Source organism: Carica papaya, chromosome 6 (assembly GCF_054855325.1).
Source record: "Carica papaya isolate Zhongbai chromosome 6, ASM5485532v1, whole genome shotgun sequence".
NCBI lineage: Eukaryota > Viridiplantae > Streptophyta > Magnoliopsida > Brassicales > Caricaceae > Carica > Carica papaya.
Genome location: NC_142314.1, coordinates 25967106 through 25991250, shown reverse-complemented (window position 1 = coordinate 25991250; position 24145 = coordinate 25967106). Strand labels below are relative to the sequence as shown.

General features: G+C 35.4%; 1 non-coding gene across 1 annotated transcript; it reads right to left on the bottom strand.

Moving 5' to 3' along the window:
* Positions 1 to 9322: 9322 nt before the first annotated feature.
* On the bottom strand, positions 9323 to 9425 carry LOC148253451 (small nucleolar RNA R71). Its single transcript, XR_015812958.1, has one exon. It is a non-coding gene; the product is annotated as a small nucleolar RNA R71 (small nucleolar RNA).
* Positions 9426 to 24145: the final 14720 nt, after the last annotated feature.

The following is a 24145-nucleotide window of genomic DNA, read 5'->3' as shown; positions in this document are numbered from 1 at the left end:
CTACAGATAGTGTGACACCACTTTCGTCAAAGGGTACACCATTATCCACTGGGAACTGTCCTCTTACGTCTTTCCAAACCAGATAGGGGAGCGGAAAACAGATACTCCTCAGAGATAAAAAGACTAACAAGATACTTGATGCAATATGAATGTCAATATAGATAGACTTCGAACCATACAGACTTCATTCTACTTTTCTCTTTTTCTTTTCTTTTATACTTTTACTATTACCGATTACATATTATATTTATTACATGCAAATTCATCAAGTGTCTGCAATTCACATAACATTCTTAGAAATAAGAACAAATCAACTCATCTAAACATAGATGCATACAGAACAAGAAAAACAAAGAATCATATTAAATTCATTTATCTAAAAATACTCCTAAAGATGTTGAAGGAAATACTAGATTCTTTATCGAAACCTCAATGGTTTGTCCTTCACTGTTCTCCTTTCCTTCTCTTATTCTCTCACTAAATTACCATCTCTCTCTCTAAACCTTTGAAAAATTGAAGAATGGAAGTGTGAAGAGGAAAGGAAGTGGGAGGGTAGTTTATAGAATTTTAAAACTCTTGGATTCATGCCAAGTGGCAAAATCGGATGAAGAGAGAGGCAAAAAAGATACTCAGCACAAAAAATGAGGGAAGAAGGCCTCCTCCACCAGTTGTGGTGGCATGTTGCCCACGGCAGCAGCGACGCACTAACCGAGATTACAGTGCTCCAGTCGGCGCACAGGTCTGGTGCGCTAGGCGCCGCGTGCGCTTGCATATTGCGCGCAGGCCCTAGGTGTACAGGGCTATCTGCACAAGCCTGCTGCAAGGACGGCATGCGCATAGTGTGTAGCACCTGTTCGCGCGTGAGGTGACGAGCGGACAGCGCGCACATAGTATATGGTGCCTGTCCGCGCAGGTGATGCACAAACAACGCGCGCATAGTGTGTGGCGCCTGTCCATGCACGAGGTGACACGCAGAGCCCGCTTGCGTGCGATAAGACGTGCGTGCAATGTATGTGGATGGGACGTGCATACTGTGCACAAGTCCCGTGCGTGCAGAGGGGACGTGTGCACTGTGCGCATGTCCCATAGCCACTATGCACGCATGCGCATGCGCAGAGTGCCCAGTATCGGCATGGGCAACCAGCCTTCTCGCAGGATATTTCCCACAGGAATTTTTCCTGTTTCGCCGTTTTACGATTTTTTTTCTAAATTTTCCATTTTAATTTAATTTAAATTAAAATCATTTAAAATAAAATAAGATAAAATTATTTAAAATAAAATTTAAATAAAAATTATATAAATAAAAATCAACCAAAATTTTGAATCACGATAAATGCTAAATAGTATAAATTAATTAAGTTTAAAGCGGCCAAATGCCAAAGACATATATATTAGTATCAGGATAGTATCATTTTTTTATTTGGAAGAGAGATAATACCTTTATATTTTTACTGCATAAAATTGGCTGAAAATATATCTTTGATTTCTTTAAGAATTTTTTGGCTATTATAACAATCAGTACAAAAGTATTCATATATATTAATTTTATTATATCATTTTAAAATTGAATAATATTAATCTTCCCTTAACAATATGATTGGTATTTTTTCTCTTTATAAGAGAGTTTGAATTCAAATTGTGCATTCTTGTATACTATCTTTAAGAGATTGTGTCATCTAATTAATGAAATGTATGAATTGTTACTAAAAAATCTAAATCCTAAATTTCATTTCTATTTTTTAAAAGTAATATTTTTCTTAAAAGTAAGATAGCTTTTATTAATAATAAGTAGATATATAAAACCAACTATAAGACATGCCTATATAGCAAAATCAACCACTAGCATCATCTATAAAATATATGAGACCTTGGAGCATAAAACAAGAGCAAACAAAGGGCATAAACACCACAACATAGTATAAACACTACATTACACATTTAAAACAACTGCCTATATGTGTATATGTCATGATATACCTCTTTAAGGAAGTTTACCAACATATGAAAGGGTGATTCGAGACATCTAACTATCTAAACTAAATGACATATAATTGATTAACTTTAGTTGTGCGTGAATTTCATATTGTATGTATAGAAGCTCCTAGGATCATGCCTATATGTGTTAATGGCTAGCTTATGGACTATGAGAATTGGAATAAGCATTCTTTTGGCTATATATGCACTAAAAAGAAAAAAAAGAAACAACTAAAAGCACGGATATCACCCACACCCACCAAAGATCTCTAAGCTTTTATCAATACCCTCTTAAACTTGTTCATTCGTCTATTCCATGCAACTTTGTTGCTTCCTCTTACTCATTCACAAGCACTTGAAAATAGTGCATATCTACTAGCTTGTTTCCCTGCTATCTCCAAGATCACCATCTCAACACAACCTCCCATACATCTTTCCTATTACAAATCTTTGGTAGCACGTAGAATTTGGTTAATAATATATGAAGCTACTTGTTAGCTAAAAACTCATTAGTGATATATGAAGCTTTTTATAATTTAATCATTTTTTCATGAAAATGCTTGAAATTTTATTAACTAGAACTAGTAAATATGATCAAATAATACAACTATTTATTGAGCTAATATATTATTGCCAACAATATAAATTCTTATCTCATTTATTATACTAAAATTTTTAATTCATTTATGGTATAAATGTGTATTTAATTGTCATTTAATTTTTTCTTCATAAAACTATACACATATATCTATAAATAGTGGTATCTCAATAATAAAACATAATTTTCTATTTTCACAAGATAACATGGTATTAGAGTTTTTAATATATCTAGAAGAATTTAAATATCTAATATATGAATAAATTGTGTTTTCCATAAAAAAAATAATGAATATAGGCGAGTTTGATAGAAAATAAATATTGAGAGATGGTTACGGAGAACATTGTGGAAGAAGAGGAAATACGAAACATGGTTGGATTGTCTCATGAGAAGGATGAGGGAGAAGTTGTATCAAAATATGGCTATGATAGCCACAATTATATTAAAAATATAATTTGCTCAATATTTATTCCATATGTGTATGATTCACCTTTTACCCTCAGTAAACTTATAACTTGAAGATGTATTAAAAAATAAATAACTAATTGAGTTATTTCCTATTAGTTTAAAATTTTAAGATAAACTTTTCATCTATAATTTAATGATTGTATTGTTTTTAGTAGTAATTCAAATCCTTCTATTGATAGGGGTTTGTGTGGTCTCAAAATTTCTACTTTGAAGAAGCTAATTCATAGATAGGTCTGAGTTGATGCATGCAATTGATTCTAGCAGCATCTCTGGTGGTTTCTCCATGTTGATTTTCTTTCGTGCTCTTAATTTATTGTTAGGCTTTTCCAGCTTCATGATTAGCTTGACTAGCAACTGTATATGTGATGCGTGTGAAAGTTTTTGCTTCTTCACAGTGGCGAGATGGGTTTGTTATGCAGTTTTTTTAGTGTCTTTAATTCTGCATGGCTTCATCTAATCCTTAGTGTTTTCACTATTTTGTTGGCCTTGTTTTTCTATCTATTTAAGTGACCTTTAAGTTATGAATTTTTTCTCAATAAAGTTATCTTTTTATCCTCATTTTTGGAAAAAAAAAGTATTTGTTCTTCTTGCAAGAGATTGTTATTTTTTAATTAATAAATTTAATATAAATATATTTTATCTTGGGCCAATAAAAAATTTATTATACACACAAGAAAATTTAAAAAGTGGTACTGGATGTTCTAGGAAACATTTTTTTAAATGTTAGATTGCCTGTACGGTTGCTTTACATGCAAAGCTCCCTCATGCATACATATCGATCATAACAATTACCCTTAACTTTCTTAATCGGAAGACTCGATGTTATCTTTAGGAAATATAATTTCAAAGTATCTTCTATAAATAGTTTGTATTATAGGTTTTAGCTATTCATTACTATTTTACATAAATAATGAAGTATATATATATGTTTATTGTTATAGCACTTTATAATTTTCTAATTATCATGAATTTTTAAAAAACATAAGATAACATTTATTTATCAAAGAAAATAGCCATACTACAACATCTTAATCTTTATTAATCTTATTATGTTATTCTATTAGTTCATTTTATATAGGATGCTGCTAATTAATTCCACATAATTAGCTTTTTATTGGTAAAGTAACCTATAATTTTCTTTGGAGGTAAATCTTTTTAAGGGTTTGGCAGTAGGTTAAGTATTGCATATTTTTTCTTAAGTAAAAGGTAATTTTATTAATGAAAAGGTAGTCATATTTCCTTTTCTCTTTGAAAATTAAAAAAATAATTTTATCAGTAAGGATAGTTCCATTTTTATTAAAGAGAAAATTATAAGAAAATACAAAAGCACCAGGTTTTAGAAACTAAAAATCACAATTTAATAATAAAATTACATGATAATACAGGTGATTCAAAATAGAAGCTAAACACGAAAAGAACATATTCTTAAAACATCTGTTATATGACCCCCTTCACATCACAATACATATACATCAAAGGTAAATTATAGTTCAACAAAGAACTCTTTCATGAGTTAGATATAGTTTTTTATGTTTTACCTATATATATATATGCTTATATGTACTTATACTGAAATTTTTATGTTTTTAACTTGCTTATTTTTAAAACAACTTATTTTTGTTTATCTTGTAACAATTAGCTATTTCGACATTTTAAAAATTGTAAAAGGAAGTGAATGGTAGAACATTGGAGCTTATATCCATTTGAGATAGTTAATTGGTGAAGATTGTAAATGCTTAAAACACCACCCAATCTTCTAAATATTTAATAAAACACATAGTCACTTGCCAGAAACTGAACTAATTGTCCTCCCTATTTCATCATCAACTTGAGTAAAGAGATGTATTTGCTATTTGAACAAATACAAGCTCCTATTTCTCATATTTGTTGGACATCCTAAAAAATTGAAATTTTCACAGAATATTATAAAATAAAAAAAATTTAGAAAAAAAATGCCTCCTTTCACAATTATCTCTTAAACATGGTGAATTGATAAGCTAAATAGGAAACAAATATTAAAAATATCAACAGTCTTGACATCAAAACTACTGAACATGATTTCACTTATAGTTAAACTAAGCTTTAAGATTAAAGACTTCAATAACTTGGTGAATTAATAAGCCTAAGTAGGTAAAGAATCTTAAAAGCATTCATACTTAATTGGATCAGGACTTTTATAAGATAAGTATTGTTGATTTTGGTGAACGACATAGGTTTTATGATAGCTTTACCTAAGATATTCGGATTAGTGGTGAATCAGGATATGATAGTTGCCAAGGAGTGATTTAAGATGAATTGTATTAGTCTTGGAGTATCACATTGAATGAGAGGGTTTTTTACTACTTCTAACCATTTCTTTAGCTCTTTGGCTAGTGTTATTATGCTCTATTATTTGGTTCTAATTGGCCAATGAAACATGCTATTTAGTGGGTGTGTATAATGATGTGTCACACGATTCTTTTACTTTGTTTGTTTAGCTATTGTTTCACCTTTAAAAGTTACACGTACAATTCTTACTTTTCTACTTCTGTTATTGTATGATGCTCAATTTTACAAATTTCAAGTTTTTACTTTTTCTTATAAGTGATAATTGAACCTAATATACGGGATAAATTAATGAGCATGTTGAATATGGTCCTTTTCTTTTTTTTTTCTACACTTATACCTAAGAGAATAGGTAGATATTTAGAATTGTTTATGATAAGAACAAGCTCACTAAGCTGGTGACTTAATGTGGCGTCAAGCTTGGGACAAGGATCTAATACATGGAATTTTTTCTTTGAAGAAAAGAAAATGAAAGGGATTGGTGGTACGTTAAGGATATTATGAAAGTTATTATAATGTGTATTTATCTTTTCTTGTCTACTTGTATAAGATCTTAATATAATGATAAATTGTAAAAGATAAATTATGTATATGATTTTATTTTGAAATCAACAAGAATATAAATTAAATATAAAGATATAAAGAATGAAATGTAATATATTCTTGTATTTATATATGTGTATTATTAATTTGCGGGCCTTATGAAGATCGAAGAAGATACTAAGCGATTCTTCAGTTACTTTAAAACCTTGTTGTGACTTGGGAACGAATTATTAGTATGTCTAGATCAAAGGAGTATAAAAACAAAGATAGGATTTGATATGAAATGTATGCAAATCACTATAATTAGCTAGAGAGCAGTTCTTATATATATATATAAAGTAAGTCAAAAAAAAGGTGCATGTATATATTTATGGTACAGTGATGGTAAATCAAGGAAGTGTTTATGAATCAAGTTCTTTGTTTGCAGCTAATTTCTTGTATATATAAAAATAAAGATTTCTATAACTTGTTCATCAGATTGTGGGCTTGACTTTCAAATGCACATTGGATCAGGACCTTCCAAATGTGTGCGCATCCGCAGCCTATCACATTGGGCTGCCTACGCGCTTCCGTGCTTGCGTGCACCTGTGCAATGCGCAGGATGTCTCATCAGCCTACAGAGCATGGCTCCACACGTAATCATTTATGATTAACTAACAGACGAGTTATCTCATCCCTCCATCATGTCTGCCCAGTTGGGCATGCATGGCCGCCATGGGGCTAGCATGCATACTGCATGTGGGTGGCCAGTTGGCCAGTTGGCCGATCGACGGCTATCAATTGCTCATGCAACCTAACAACCCTTGTTCGGCTGAAAAATCTATTTAAAGGGCCCTCCCCCTCCCTTTTATTTCACAAATTTCTTTTTCCCCTATTTCTTAGAGAGAATTTAGGGAAAATTTGTGATAAAGTCAATGGAGATTGGGAGCTTGGATTTCTTTGTATAGTTTACAAATCATTGAGCAATCTTTCCATTCTTTGTGTTAGGACTTCGAAAAATATTAAAGGTTTCGGTAAGAAATTTCTCAAGTATTAATCAAACTTCGATGATACTTTATGTGTGTGCGGATTTAGCCCTATGCTTACCCTTGAGTGATAGTGGAGAGGGTTATTCTATTGAGTCTCGCCTCGAGAAGATGAGTCGATGGCGAAGTCTGGGTATAAAGGTCTTTTTAGGTTTGGATATGTTGATTAGACCCCCACTGGGTTCTGAATTCATGATTATCTGTGAATCAAAATTAGTAAAGAAAAAGGAAAAAAATAAAATTTGTTTGATGGAGTTTCTATTTTTGTATTTGTATTTATATTTGAATCTGTTGGTGAACCACTCTCTATGAATTGTACTGGCATTCCCTCTAAAGAAGGTGGATTTGCGATTGACTATATTTGCCAAGGTGGTGAAGTACGACTATTGTCATTAGTTTTATCTATTATTAAGGGTCACAGTAATGAAGTACGATCATGGTCATTAGTTTATCTTTAAAATATCTAATATTGAAATGAATCTATTTGTCCATTCACAGTGGTATGCACAGCTAGTGCAGGATGTGCACACAGCTAGCGCAGGACGTGGGCACAGTGCGCACGTCCCATCCACGTGCACGGCGTGGGGTCAACCCTACGCGCATCTTGTTGTGTGCAGGTGGGCCGTCCACGTGTCACCTCGCTCGTGGACAGGTGTCGCACATTGTGCATACGCCATCTGTGCAGTAGGTCTACACGGGTGGGCACCTGGGTGCCTGAGGCTTGCGTGCAGTAAGCTTGCCCGCGGCACCCAAGGCGCCAAGGCCCTGCGCACACATAGGCTAAGCTCCTATGCGCACGGTAGGGTGGGTTGTGCTCTTGCCGGCTAGCCTTCAACGCGTTGAGCGAGGAGGCCATTACTGCCTTTGGCAATATACCGCCGCCCACCTCGAGCGGCGCGGTGCCACTGCCAGTGAAGGAGTTCTTCCTCCTCAATTTTTTGTGTCAAGCATTTTTTTCTCTCTTAACCAGATTTTCCACTTGATACAAATCCAACGGCTCCCAATTCTATAAATAGGGGCCCTTCCTTCCCAGTTTCTCCACACTTTCATTCTTTCACCTTTCAAGAATTAGAAAAAGAGAGAGAAAGAAAAGAGGAACGGTGTAATAGAAATTATCAATATTTTGGTAAGGAATTTAATATTTCTTTAAACGTCTTAAGGAGTATTTTTAGACAAAAAAAAAGATTAAACTGATAATTTTTTATTTTGCCTATTTTTGCGTGCTTTTGTATTTGTAGGTTTAATAAGTTGAATTGTTCTTGATTTCAAGCATACTATGTGATTTATAGATACTTGATGATTTGCATATAATTAAAATAATACAAAACCAGTAAGGTTACCTAAAAAATAAAAGAAACAAAAAGAAAAAAAAGAAAACTGGAATGAAGCACGAATGGTTTGAAGTATGCATCTGTATTGACGTGTATAATACATCAAGTGTCTCGTTAGGCTTTTTATCTCTGAGGAGTATCTCTTCCTCTAACCCCATATGAGGTATCTATTTCTCTGTCCCCCATTTGGTCTTGAAAGACGTAAGAGGACTGCTCCCTATGGATCATGATGTACCCTCTGATGAGTGTGGTGACGCGAATATCTGTTAGAGGTCACCTTTGACTAAATAATGTTGTGACTATAGAGTATCTAATAAGACCACTATAGTTGGCATGGTCGTGGTCATAGTTCGGATCATGGTTTACCAAGTCGGAAATGTGCTTGAGTAAATTGCTGTTATCTTTATTTGATCTGGTCATTCCACAGGGGTAGTCATAAATCCTTATCTGCCTTTAGAGATGGAAGTCGTAACGACTTCGCAAAGCATGATACGAAAATTTGAGAATTTCATGATTTATTTAATTTTCTCTATTATCTGGTATGACGTGTATTTGTTTTGATTATATTAACATGATGTTTTCTCTAATAAATAAATTATTTTTATGAGGTAAAATAAGTATACGAAGTAACCAAGTTGTAAGTATATATATTAGAATATATCACCTTTAAAACCTTACGATGTTATTTAAATACTGTTTTCTTCTTGAGCATATGAAACTTCACTCTTTCCATACCACCTCCCTAAGATGAGGAAGAAAATTAGGAACCGCCAGCTAACCTATCCATTGAAGTTTATGAGGATCTCATAGATCTGCAAAACTTGAGTGCATGATCGTTCCTGCACTCTGATGAGTCCAATAGCATAGTGAAAGAAGTGGTCGTCTTTTGTATTTTGACTTTGTATTTTGCAGTCACTTCTGACCTCAGTTATATATGTAATTGAAACTCACATACTTGTAAGGAATTTGTATTAATTTGCTCCGCTGCATATAATTCTTATCATGCACTTGTAATTCTATTTATATAGTTAACACTCACATGCCTTAATTAGCATTGGGATGTCACAATATCACAAGTTTTTATCAAATGGATGGAGACACATTATATGAGGCATGGTAGCGATTTAAGGAGTTAATCAAAAAATGTCCTCACCATGGATTGCCTAAGTGGTTGTTGGTCCAAACCTTTTACAATGGATTGAGCCAACAAACTAGGATCACAATTGGTGCAGCTGTTGTTGGTGTTTTGATGGGGAAGTCAACAAATAATGCTTATGAACTACTGGAAGAGATGGCCATGAATAATTATCCATGGCCATCAGAAATACTTCAACCCAAGAAAAATGTTGGATTAATGAATTGACGCTTTAACAGCTCTCAATGCAAAAATTGATTCTTTATTTAAGAAAACTGATTAAGTGTTAATGTTGTTAATTCTCATGTGCACGATTTATTTGAATAACCTTTTCAAGGTCATCAGATTAAGCAAATGAACTTTGTAGCTGGACAAAGCAAACCACCATACATCCATACTCCAACACGTACAATCCTAGGATGAGAAATCATTTAAATTTTTCATAGAGGAATAAACAGAATGTGGTTGGGCCTCCTCCAGGATTTCAGGCTCAAGAAAATATGCCCTCACTTTAAGATATGATCGCAGCTATTCACAAGAACACAACAGAGTTTCCAACAAAAACTGATGCAGCCATTTAGAATCAACAACTAATGTTACAAAACCAGCAAACGTTGATCAAGAACATGGAGATTTAGATGGGTCAATTAGCAAGCATGATTAATGGGAGAGCTCAACATACCCTGCCAAGTGAGACAAAGATAAATCCAAAAGAACAGGTTATGGTGATCACCTTGAGAAGTAGGAAACAATTAATAAATATAAGAAAGGATGAAGCAGCCATAGAGAAAATGGTTAAAAAAAAAAGGTGGAGCAAGAAGAAGAGAAGAAGAAAGTTGTGCTCAAGTCTTATGTGCCACCCATTCAATTTCCACAAAGCCTCAAAAATCGTAATGAAGATAATAATTTTCATAAATTTATTGATATATTTAAGAAACTTCACATTAATATTCCTTTTACATATGCTCTTAGTCAAATGCCAAAGTATGCGAAGTTTCTTACGGAGATTCTAACAAAGAAAAGGAGTTTGGAAGATCATGAGACTATTAGGCTCACCGAAGAGTGAAATGCCATAATTCAGAATAAGTTGCTGCCTATAGTGAAAGATCTAGGGAGTTTTACTGTACCATGCAATATTGACAATTCTTATTTTAAAAATGCTCTTTATGATCTTGGTGCTAGTATTAACTTAATGTCTTATTTTATATTTAAAAGGTTAGGTATTGGCGAGGTGAAGCCCACAAAAATGTCACTACAACTGGCGGATAAATCAGTGAGATACCCCTTGGGAATAGTAGAGGATGTGCTGATAAAGGTGGAAAACTTTATATTCCCTGTCGACTTTGTAATTCTAGACATGGAAGTTGATAAAGAAATTCCACTCATACTTAGGAGACCCTTTCTCGCAACAGGCAGAGCATTAATCGATGTGTAGAATGGTTAGTTAACATTACAAGTTTTGGAGGAATAGGTAACCTTTAACATTTTTCATGCCTCAAAATCTCCTTTGGACAATGATGAATGCTTTAATACTGATATAATTAATGAGGATGTTGGGTTTAGGTGGGCCTAAGGCAGCCCAAAACATTTCGAATGGAGCCCAAATTTGGTATGGGAGCTCCTGGAAGGTGGATAAGATGTGGGAGGATCTGGATAAGATTAGAATACTCTATAATTACTTAAAGGCTAAGGAAAGTAAGAGATAAGGATAAGGATGAAGCTTGAGGATGTTTAAGTGGCCAATCAGGTTTTACCACCTCTCCCATGCTTATCAACTTGCATAGACATCCCTCCCTTATAAATAGGGGTGTGAGAAGAAGAGAAAAGCATTCTGGATTTGAGAAAAAACAAGGTTAGAGAGATAAAGAAGAGAGAGAAAGAGAAGAGAAAAAAGAGAGGAAAAGGGAAAAAACCCAACAAAAGTGAGGAAAATTGATGGCATTCGGGAGTTTTTCCTTGAGGAAACTCTACTACAATTATATGAGGAAGAGGGAGGAGGAAAGAAGGGAAGGAGAAAAATAAGGAAAGAAGAAAAAAGATGAGCAAAACCTCATAGCCAACCAAGGGATAACCCACGAGCTTAAGGTGAGTTTTCTCTTTCATTTTAATTCCATTTCTTTTCAAACTTTGAGGATGATTTTGAAGTGATATAAGTAGTATTTATTAGGTTAGATATTGGTAGAAAAAATCTCAAAACTTTACCAAATTTTTGAGAGAGAAAGATTAGAAATGAAGCCAAGACTCTGCCGGAGTTAAAGCATCATGTCCTACAAGGTATGTAGCTTCTAGTTTCTTTTTAAGGAAATTAATTTAACTATCATGAGGATATTTTTTAGTGTAAAATAATAATAATTCTAAAGAATAATGTTGCTTAAATTTCGGTAGGAAATTGAGAAAAATATAAGGGGAGACTCTAATTAAGTGAAAAGAGAAAATTGAAGTGTTTTTAAGGGAAGACTCTGACGGAGTGATTAGTGAAAATTGAGGAAAACATAGGGGGAGACTCTGTTAGAATAAAGAAAGCTTAAATTGCTTGCATCGAACTTAAGGTAAGTGCGTATTGTGATTGCATAGCCTATGTAGTTTTCGCAGTAGGCCTGCACGTAGCGCCCTATGCATTGTAGGCCCTACACGCGCGTAGGATAGCCTTGCGTGCGGCAGGATAGGCTGGCGCCTGTAGGCTAGGCCTACAGCACATGGCCAGCTTAGGGAGGCACACTGCTACCACGAGCAATGTGTCGCTACCCCTTGGGTACCGTACACCAAGGCGGTGCACTTTTGTCAGTTTGGGTGGAGAGCGACCGCCGATTGGAGGATTCTTCCTTCATTTTTCACACTACTGTCGCGTCGCATCAAATCACTCATCTTTCACATAACTTTCTCTCTCTTCACCAGATTTCACCACTTGGCACAAATCTAACAGTCCCATTTTTTATAAATAGGGACCCCTTTCTTCAATTTTCCTCATCACTTCCATTTCATTCTTCCATCCTCCAAGAGTTTAGAGAGAGAGGGAGTGATCTAGAGAGAGCATGCAAGGAGAAAGAGGAGAAAAGTGTAGAAAACTTCAAGATTTTGATAAGAAATTTATTATTTCCTTAAAGATCTTAAGGAGCATTTCTAGAAATCAAAATTATGAAATTTGAGTTTTATATTTTTCATGATTCATGTTTAATAGTTCAAATAAAGTTATTTATTCTTGATTAAGCATGATATATGATTTTATAGGTACTTGATGATTTGCATGTAAATTAAATAACATGAATCTGGTGATAATTTTCTAAAATATGTATAAAAAAGGGGAATGAGCCTGAAATGGTCTGAAAAATAAATGTATTTGTATTGACATGCATAATGCATTTTGGCATAGGTGCTGGGCTTCATCAGGGCAATGCAATCGAAAATATCTGGCTTATGGCCTTTCAAGAATTTTTGAGCTTTCCAGCTCTCGGTGGTGACCATTAGGCGAGTGAAGTGAGATAGTTGGACAAACCTAGCAACATACTAACTAACCGTCATACCTCCTTGGCGTAATTCATGAAATTTCTCTTCTTCTTCTCCCGAATATAGACCAAAAAGAAGTTCTTTAGAAAGGCGTCCATGAAGGTATCCCAAATAGTTGGAGTGGGTAGGACATCTTTCTTAAGCCACCACCAATGTTCAGCTTCTCCAGTAAACATAAAAGTAGTCAAGGGAACTTTCTGTTGTTCAGTTAGTTCTAACACTGAGAAAAGCTTCTCGATTTGTAGAATTTAAGCTTCTATACCTAGGGGATCGGGTCCTCCGTCAAAGGAGGGAGGGTTTAATCTCCTGAACTCAAAAATATTTTAAGAGAGCTCCTTTCCCCGATGACAAAAATCATGGGCAGGAGGTGGCTGGTTCTGCTTTTGACCAACAGTAATGGTCAAACCTAGATGGCTCGAAATAATTCAGTGAACTAGCTTGAGTCGGAGCGTCCTAGGCCTCGGAGTGCTCTACAGGTGGTATCCCTTTTGTCATTAGTCCTACCAAACAAAGACAAAAAACTTGATGACTAATTGAAAAAGGTTAGTCCTCACTTTAAGAATTCTTTCTAAGGTTTCTTTCTAAGTTTACACTACAGGCCTTACTGTAAGGGATTCACCCAAGAACTCATGCTCTGATACCATTTGTGACATCCCAAAATACCTAGTGATAGAAGAGAGTTAGATAACATAAACATATATGAGTGCTAGAAACTAAATTTAACATTAAAGTGGAAGAATAGAAATCCCTTAAAACAAAAATCAATGTTTACATTACACTTGAGGCTAATGGTCCGTTATCCAAAAAGTAAATATACAAAACAGAATCATTTAAAATATTTACAAGAGTCATCGAAGCGCAAGTTTTACAAAAGCACTCGTTACTATCCTAAAGATCCGAGAAAGAATCAAGACAAGCTTCAAGGGGCAACATATTGATTGCGTCGTCTCTTTCATCATCTAGGAGGGGTACAAATTAGGGTTGAGTTCCATGTAAATTCAGTTAGGGAAACACTATTAGAACTATGTTACAAAGGATTAAAAGATGACTAACCTTTGAAAAAAAAACATGGGCTTTATAATAAAGTTGACTTACCTTGCAAACTCTCCAAGATGAACAAATTTAGGTATTATAAGAAAATCATTTTTTTTAACTCAAAAGAAACAGGTGAGCACGATATCACAAAAAAGACACAAATTACATAGAATATTTTATGAATAGAGAAAACTGCAACATCTACCTAACAAACATAAATATAAGTCTCATCATTACTCAACCATAACCATGATCATGTCTTTATTAAGTCTTTTACTTACTTACGCACGGAAGCCATTCTGACATATATCTACTAAGGGCGGAGGGGATTTCTAGCTACCACTGGGAATGACCCAAACATTTTATTATCCCCCATTGGGGCCAATTTATTTCATATTTTGAGACAATTCCATAACTTTTTGAGGTAAGTTCCATAACTTTTTAAGGTTAGTTCCATAACTTTCTCAGGTTAGTTCCATAACTTTCTCAGGTTAGTTCCATAACTTTCTCAGGTTAGTTCCATAACTTAGGTTAGTTCCATAATTTTCTGAGATATAATTTTATGAACATGGTTGCACTTCGCCACTGCGACCCAACATATCATTTTGCGAGTCCACTCTTATCAAAGGGAAATGTCGATCATTACAGGGAGTTGTTCACCAATATTTACTCAGAGGAGGGAGAAACAGAAATGCCTCATAGATAACTATCTAATGGATTTTTTTCTTTTGCATTCAACTCTCCTCTATGAAACATTATGTTTCAAATCTATCACCCATTCATAGTTATTTCACATCCAGAATCCAATGAAGCTTATCAACATATTCAGCCAAAGGCCTGTTATCTTCATATTTGATCATCGAGGTATTCCTTAAAACTGGAATTTCTCAAAACTACCCTTTTGTCATTACCAAAGGTAGGACAAAGGGTCAATCCGAGAATTTGTCTTCATATCATTTTTATCAAAAGTATAATATCAAGCATTTCAAATAAATCACTAAACAAGCATACAAAAAAAATAATTACCACCTAAGCACGGAGTCCTTACTAGAATCGAGTTGATCTAGCCTTTTATAGCAAAGAAAAAAATTCAAGCTTGAAATTCTTCCACTTTTCTCCTTTTCTCTCTCTCTAAAAACCCCTTCTCTTTCTTTCTCTTGTTAGTGAAGTTTGAAGAAAATGGAAATGGTAAAAAGTGGGGGAGAGAGGGGATGTTTTACAGAGGAACCAATGGCTGGATTTACGCCACATGGTGGCAATCCAAACGGCCAAGAGAAAAGCATAGTTGTAGGCCCCACGTAGTGTCACCGTCTGACATGATGGATGGTTACAACGGCGAGCAGAAAGCTTGCTACCAGTGGCCGTGCAGTGCACGCACAATGCACGACATGGGTTCTGGATGGCTTGCACGCACGCAGCACCCTGCACACAGGCGTCCATGCTGCGTACTATGCGCGTGTAATGCGGGCACTATTGTGCGCACGCACAAGCTACGAGAATTTTTCTCGCTGTCCATTTCACCGTCTCCAGTTTCTTCCTAAATTTCCTGTTTAAATTAAATTCTCAAAATATAAAAGGAATAAAATCATTTAATAAATCTCTAACATATCAAAATTTTTAAGTACTAATGGAACTCAAATTATAAAATTTGTTCTCTCATTTAATCATAAAAGTTTGGGGTGTTACATTACCACTTTCACATGCCACTTCATCTAAAAGTTGTCACTTTTCATTATTTCCCTTAATCTAAAAATTACCTCTTTTCATTATGCCACTTCATCTAAAAGGTTCCCACCTTTTTCTATGTCTCTTCATGCTTATTCTAGCTTTTTCATCCTTAGCCATTCGTTTTTCATTGACTCTAGATTATGTTCTTAACCTTATTATATTTCCAAACACATATAAATGCTAAATTAAATATATCAAACATAAGAAATTAACTCGAAGGTATTTTCAAGCTATCACATCTATAACACCCCAAAAAATTCATGCTTGATGTGTTGTGCAAAACTCGTATTTATTTGGGCCCTAAGGCCATGAACAATTTAAATTGTTGTTTAATATTTTCTGTATAATTTTGAGTTTACTTAAAAATTATTATTATTAATTTATTTTTATTAATTTATCACTAATTTTTAAAATTTCAAGAAAAATAGAGAAAATAGCAAAAAAAACCATAAAAAAAATTTCTCCCACTTGTGCGGGTCCTGCGTGCCTCGCACATGCATGCACGCGGCTAGCTGGACGTGTGCCTACTTGTTGTCATCACCCTTTGGGAGGTGTGTGTCGTTCTTTGGAAAATGTTCCCTTGACCTTCGTGCTGGCTGTTGAATCTCTATCGTCTTATTGGTTGTCTGTTAGTCACATCCATCAGTCATTGTGTCACATCAGTTAACTTTTCCCCCTCTCTCTCCTAGCGTATTCGAACCACTTGGCAAAAATCTGATGGCCCATTTAATCTAGAAATAGGGGCCCTTTGCCACCACTTCTTCACACACCATTTTAATTTCACTTCATTTAAAAACTTTTTAAAAAATGAGAGCAAGAGAGCTAAAGAGAGAGTAAGGAAGGAAGAAAGGGAACGAAGGAAAATCTATAAGTTTTTGGTAAGGAAGATTTTGGTATTTTCTCATACATTCTAAGGAGTATTTCTATAATAATAAAATTGAAATTTTATTTAATTAAATGAGAAATGGCATGTATATGTTAAAGTTTTCTTAAATATCTTATGAGCAATGAAAAATTGTACTTGTATGATTAAGTAAACTTATTTATGTTTGAAATTTAATTAAATGATATGAAAATGATGATACGCAATGTAATGCCAGAGATGTTATGATTTTACTCAAGAAGCATGGATAATATGTGAAGGGCATGAATAGTATGAGAAATGATCATCAAAATATTTTTACATGGTATTTTAAATTAACATGATCCGTTAGGCTTCTATCTCTAAGGGGTTCTGTTCTCCACCATCTGATCTGAAAAGATGTGAGAAAACTACTCCTTATAGAGGATGGCATACTCTATAACGAGAGTACTTATGCGATATGATTGTAGGGGCCACTATGGCGACGTACGTCTATGACTAAATTTACATATAGGACCAGTGAAGTTGGCGCCGCTATGGTTGTAGAACGTGTCATGGTTTGGCGAACTATAAATGTGTGGTGGTTTAGCAAGCCATAGATATGCTGAATAATGAAATGAACTTGTCTTTCCATAGTGGTAGTATGGAATTCTTATTGCCCTCAATAGATATGGGCCAGAACAGCTTCGTACGAATAATAGATAAAAATTAAAAAGAAAGCATGGTATGATTAATATTCGTTTTATTGTCTCTATTTTGTGAATGATATGATTGTCTTGATGATGGTGCTTTTTCAAATAAAATAAAAAAGTTTTCTTTAATATTAAAATGAACTTATAATGATCACCGATGGTAAATGGTTTATGGTATATCTCTTTAAAGTTTAAGAACTTTTAAAATCTTAGAAATATTGTTTAAATACTATTTTCCTTGCTGAGTTTGTGGAATTCACCCCTTTCCATGTCTCCCCCGCCATATGAGGATGATAATGATGAATATTACGTTGAAGCCTTTGAGGATCCCGTTGATCCATGAATATTACGAGTGCATGTTTTGTTCTATACTCTGATGAGTCCATTTTGAAGAGGCTTGTATTTATTATTTCAGCAAATTTGGCCTCAATATTATAAGATTTAGAAGTCAAATTTTATTTTGTACAGGATTGTAATATTTATTCCGTTGTATATATTTATCTTGATGCACTCGTAATCTATTTTTGTATATGGCTCCCTTATGCTATATTTAGTATATGGGATGTCACAAATAAAATCATTGCAGTTAGGTAGACTAATCCCTTATACTGAGGCTATGGTCTATGAAAACACTCTAAAAAAAATTTAGGAGATTTTATTTCTTAAAAACTAGTCCACCAACTCATTGTGTCCTTTTTTCTTTTGTAGGACCAATGACTCAAGAGAGACCATTAGTAGAAAGAATCAAGAGACCCGAGGCCCAAGATCCACTAACCAGGGCTGAATTTATTGAGCTCTTCAGAGTAATTCAAGGCCTAACCACAGCCGTAGGACAGAACTAAGCCAATCAATGCCAACGTCCCCTAGCCCAAGACTATCGTCCTAATGACCATTCCATCTCCTATAACATTATCGAGTTTAGGAGATTGAACCCAATGTAATTTAAAGAAAAACTCAACCCCTTATAAGTTTGAATTCTACAAATAGAGAAGCTTTTCTCCATCCCAGACCTAATAGAGGAGTAGAAGGTTCCCTTTGCAGCCTTTATGCTGACTAGTGAAATTGAACACTGGTGGCAACTTAAGAAAGATGTCCTACCCTCCCCATGGACTTGGGAAGTTTTAATGGATGTCTTCTTTGAGAATTTCTTCCCTATATACGTCCGAAAGAAGAAAGATGAGGAATTTCAAGACCTCTACCAAGGGAATATGACTGTTAACCAGTATGCCACCCATTTTACCCAGTTGTCTAAGTTTGTCCCTCTGATGGTTACCCTGAAAAGTAGTATGGCTCAAAAATTTCTAAAGGATCTTCATGCTAATATCTATGATAGAGTGGCGATGATGAGACCCAGCTCATATGTCAAGGTGCTTGAACATGCCTAGTTGGCCAAAGGCCTCATTCGACCTGACACCAATGCATCACTCAAATTGGCACCCAATAGCAGCAACATCAACCACAATAAACATAGGAGAAGATTGGCTGACCTTGGCAATGATCATCCTAACAAAGGACCCCGTGTTGCCCCTGCTCCTACCCTACCCCACCATGCCACCATTATAGACGTTTCCACGATAATCAGCCCTGTCGGCGTTTGAACAATTCCTGCTACAAGTGTGGGAGCATTCAACATTTTATGAGGGATTGCCCTCAAAGGCCCAAGGACATGGCCCGACCAGTTTCCCAGGGACGTGTCTACCGCCTTGATGAGCTCGATGCCTTTACTATTCTTGCCATTATTCAAGGTATGCTTTCTATCCATAATAGCACTGCACGAGCCTTGATTGATATAGGTGGTACCTACTCTTTTATTTTTTGTTCTTTTATTTGTACTTTAGATATTAAGCTTGAATCATTAAATAAAATATTAACAGTAAAAACACCCTTTAGAAGACTTTTAGAAACTAACTATTTATATAGAAATTACAAGATAAAAGTCTCAAGAACAGAGCTACTGGCAGATCTCATGCTCCAAGATTTTTTAGGATTTGACATAATTCTAGGTATGGATTGGTTGGAAAAATATAGAGCAAGAATTAATTGTGAAAGTAAAGTTATAACTATTCACTTGCCTAAAACAAAGTAAAATAAAAAACTTGTTTTGAAAATGTATATTTTGCTTGCTTTTCCTAACCTTATGGTGAATAGGAGCACATACATTGATCCGATAATTTTTATGAATCTTGTGGTTTGTAATTTTCTGGACGTCTTTATGAAAGAGTTGTCAAGACTACCTCCTCTTTGGGGGAGAATTTTTCATCGACCTACTCCAAGGAACCTAGCTTATTTTGAAGCCTACCTACCATATGAATCATATCAAACTTGTTGAACTAGAATGCCAGCTCTCCAAGCTCCTAGGACAAAAGTTTATTTGCCCCAGTCATTCTCCATGGGATGCCCCTATACTCTTTATGGAGAAGAATGAGTGTTCCCTCAGACTATCCATAGACTACTGAGAACTCAACCAGGTGACGGTTAAGAGTAAGTATACCTTACCCTGTATTGCTGACCTTTTTGATCAATTGTAAGGTGCTTAAGTCTTCTCCAAGATTGACCTCAGATCTAGTTATCATTAGTTAAGAGTAAAGGAAGAAGATATCCCTAATATAGTATTTTGATGCTGGTATGCTCAATTCGAATTTAAAGTCATGCCCTTCGGATGAACCAATGCCCTTGTTGCATTTATGAACCTGATGAATAGAGTCTTTCATCATGCACTAGATTAGTACATCATCATTTTCATTGATGATATCCTAGTATATTCTAAAAACCATGAAGAGCATGCAGACCATTTGTTCCATGTGCTGGAAACTCTTTGTCGGCATCACCTGTACGTTAAATTCAGTAAGTTTTCATTTTGGTTGGACCGTATCTCCTTCCTCAGTCTTGTGATTTCTAGTGAAAGAATTTCTGTTGACCCCTCCAAGCTTGAAACTATTATTAATTTGAACAAACCAACCAATATTGCAAAAGTTCATAGTGTCTTGGGATTGACTGGTTATTACCAATGTTTCATTAATGGTTTTTCTAAAATCTCAGCCTCTTTGACTCGCCTTACCCAGAAGGGTATCGTCTTCGATTGGGATGATTAGTGTGAAAGTAGTTCCATTGAATTGAAATGTCATCTTACCACTGCCCCGATATTGATTCTTCCTGATAGTACTAGACGATTTTAGGTTTTCTGTGATGCATCTCATGTATGTCTGGGATGTGTATTCATGCAGCATGGTCAGGTAGTCGCTTATGATTCCAGGCAGCTAAAGCTTCATGAATGTAACTACCCACTCATGGTCTGGAATTGGCTGCTATTATCTTCGTATTAAAAATTTGGTGTCATTACTTGTATGGACAGACCTTTGAGATCTACATTGATTACAAAAGCTTGAAATACTTATTCTTTTAGAGGGAGTTGAACATGAGATAAAGAAGATGGATTGACCTTTTAAAAGATTATGACTATAAGATCCTTTACTACCTCAGTAAGAATATCGCGTTAGTAGATGCATTAAGTTAGAAGGAATATGTTATGTTGGCCAAGATGATGACTTTTAGTTTTAAATTAGTTGAGGCGATCTAATCACTCTGTTTGAATCATTGTGAAAATGGTGCTTATCTCGCCCAAATTTGGGCCCTGCCTAACCTCTTTATGAAGATCTGCGATGCTCAATCAATTGATCCTGTGATTACACAAAATCTTGGTAAGTTTACTTCTAATGAGTTTTTCAATTTTAAGATTACTGATGATGGTTTGTGTTGATTTCGAGATCATATTTGGGTACCTGCTGCGATTAGAATGGATGTTCTGAAGGCAACCTATACATCTAAGTTATCCAACCATCCAGGAAGCACCAAGATGTAACGTGACTTGAGGTGCCAGTATTGGTGGCTTGGAATGAAGATGGACATTGTTGATTTTATCTCCTGGTGCCTTACTTGTCAAAGAGTCAAGGCCGAACAATAGAGACATGGCAGACTATTACAAGGTCTCCCTATCCCGGAGTGGAAGTAGGAGTATGTGACTATGGATTTTGTCACTAGTTTATCCAGAACTAGTTCTGGTCACAACGTAATATGGGTCATTGTGGATAGGTTGACCAAGACCACCCATTTTTTTGCCATCAAGACAATAGACTCCACCAGCAAGTTAGCCCACCTGTATGTCGAGGAGATTGTCCGACTCCATAGCGTTCCATCATTCATTGTTTCTGACAAAGATCCTTAGTTCACCTCCCTTTTCTGGGATAGCTTACAGAAAGCTCTTGGTTCTAGCCTATATTTCAGCATTGCCTATCACCCCGAGATCGATGGGCAGTCTGAATCAACTATTCAAACATTGAAGGATATGTTGCGCGCCTATGTTCTCGACTTTGGTGACAATCGGAATGAGTATCTTCCTCTTTGTGAGTTTGCTTACAACAATAGCTATCATTCTAGCATTGGTTTGACTTCATATAAAAATCTGTATGGTAGGCCTTATCGTTCATCAACTTGCTGAAACGAGGTTAGGAACTCACTTAGGACCAGATTACATTCAGGAAACTATTGACAAGGTTGCCATTATTCACAAGAATCTTACCACAATTATAAGAGACCATTAGAGTTTGCTATTGGTGACCATGTCTTTCTCAAAATCTTTCCTTACAAAGGTAAAATGCGATTTAGAAAGAAAAGAAAACTGAGCCCTTAAATTATGGGACCTTTTATGATTTTGGAGTGTATTGGACCCATAGCGCACTGACTTGCTCTACCTCCTAAATTTGTAGGCTTGCATGATGTTTTTCATGTTTTTATGCTTAAAAAGTACCACCATGATCCTTCTCATATTATTCAACACCAAGAAACCCATGTTCACGCAAACATGACTTATGAGGAGTTCCCAACTACGATTCTTGATTGGACAGAGAAGGCCTTGCACAATAAGAGGATCTCGATGGTGAAAGAGCAATGGAAGCACCACACTCTAGAGGAAACGACATGGTAGATTGAGGAAGAAATGCGAAATAAATGTCCATACTTGTTTGTAACTATTATAAGACCAAAGTTTTTGAAGGTGGGGGCAATAAACACCCTGGAACCTTCATGCTTAATATATTATGTAAAACTTTTATTTATTCAGACCCTAAGGTTTTTTTCTATTTAAATTGTTATTTTGAATTTTTTGTATAATTTTGAGTTTACTTAAAAATTATTATTATTTATTTATTTTTGTAAATTTGTCATCAAGTTTTGAAATTTTAGGAAAAAACGGAGAAAGTGGACGAAAAATCCTGCGGAAAAGCTGCAAAAAACATTTTTCCCACCCGCGCGGGTCTTGCGTGCCGTGCACATGAGCTCACACAGCTAGTTGGACGTCCGCTTGTATGACGTCCCATTCGCACATGGTGTGAGGCGCATAGTTTGTGTGCGTGCCATATCGCGCGCATATAGTGAGTGACTTTACGCACCTCAACGTAAGCCTACGCGTATAAGTGCCTCAACAAGCACACGCGACATACATTGGGTTGTGCGCACCCTGCCCCTTGGGGGGTGTGCACTACCGTTCTTCTGGTGAGCCGCTGCCATTTGGGAGGCATGCGCCCTTGTGTGCCCTTAGCCATTGTCTCGGCCATCGCTTCATCGTCGTCTTATTGGCCGTCCGTCGGTCGTCGCGTCACATCAATCAATTTTTCTCTCCCTCTCTCTTCACAGATTTGTGCCACTTGGCAGAAATCAGACGACCCATTTGATCTATAAATAGGGGCCCTGCCCCACCACTTATAACACACCATTTCCATTTCACTTCATTTAAAAACTTCCTATAGAGAGAGAGAGAGAAAAGAATTAAGAAAAGAAATGTAGGAAAATCTACAAGTTTTTAATAAAGAAGATTTTGGTATTTCCTCTACATTTTAAGGAGTATTTTTAGAATAGTAAAATTGAAATGTTGTTTGATTAAATAAGAAATGGCATGTGTATGTTAACGTTTGATTAAATATCTTATGAGCAATGAAAAATGGTACTTGCATGATTAAGTAAACTTATTTACATTTGAAATTTAATTAAATGATATGAAAATAATGATATGCGATGTAATGCATGAGATGTTATGATTTTACTCAAGAAGCATGGATAATATGTGAAGAGCATGAATATTATATGAAAAGCATGGATAGTATGAGAAATGATCATCCAAATATTTTTGCATGGCATTTTAAATTAACATGATCCATCAGGATTTTATCTATGAGGGGTTCTATTCTCCCTAATCTGGTATGAAAAGATATGAGAGGACTGTTGTTTATAGAGGACAATGTACCCTCTAACCAGAGTTGTTATGCAATATGATCGCAGCAGTCATTGTGGTGACATACGATCATGACTATAGTTTACATGTAGGACCACTGTGGTTGACACAACCATGGTCATAGAATGTGTCATGGTTTGGCAAGCTGTAGATGTGTATGGTTTAACAAACCGTAAATATACTGAATAAGGAAATGAACTTGTCTTTTCATAGTGGTAGTCGAGAATTCGTATTTTTCTCAGTAGATATGGGTCGCAACAGCTTTGTGTGAATAATAGATAAAAATGAAAAAGGAAGTATGATAGGATTTATATTCTTTATTTTCTCTATTCTATGCATGGTATGATTGTCTTAATGATGGTGCTTTTCCAAATAAAATAAAAAGGTTTTCTTTAATATTGAAATGACCTTACAACGATCGCCGATGGTAAGTGGTTTATTGTATCTCTTTAAAGTTTATCTTCTAGAGTTTGGATTGTTCATTCTGATTGACCATTCATCTGAGGATGGAAAGTCATACTAAAGGATAGCTTGGTCCGCATGGCATTCTGTAGACTCATTTAAAACCTTGAAGTAAAGTGAGAATCTTGATCCGAGATGATTGTAATTGAAATTCTATGCAGTCTCACAATCTCCTTAATA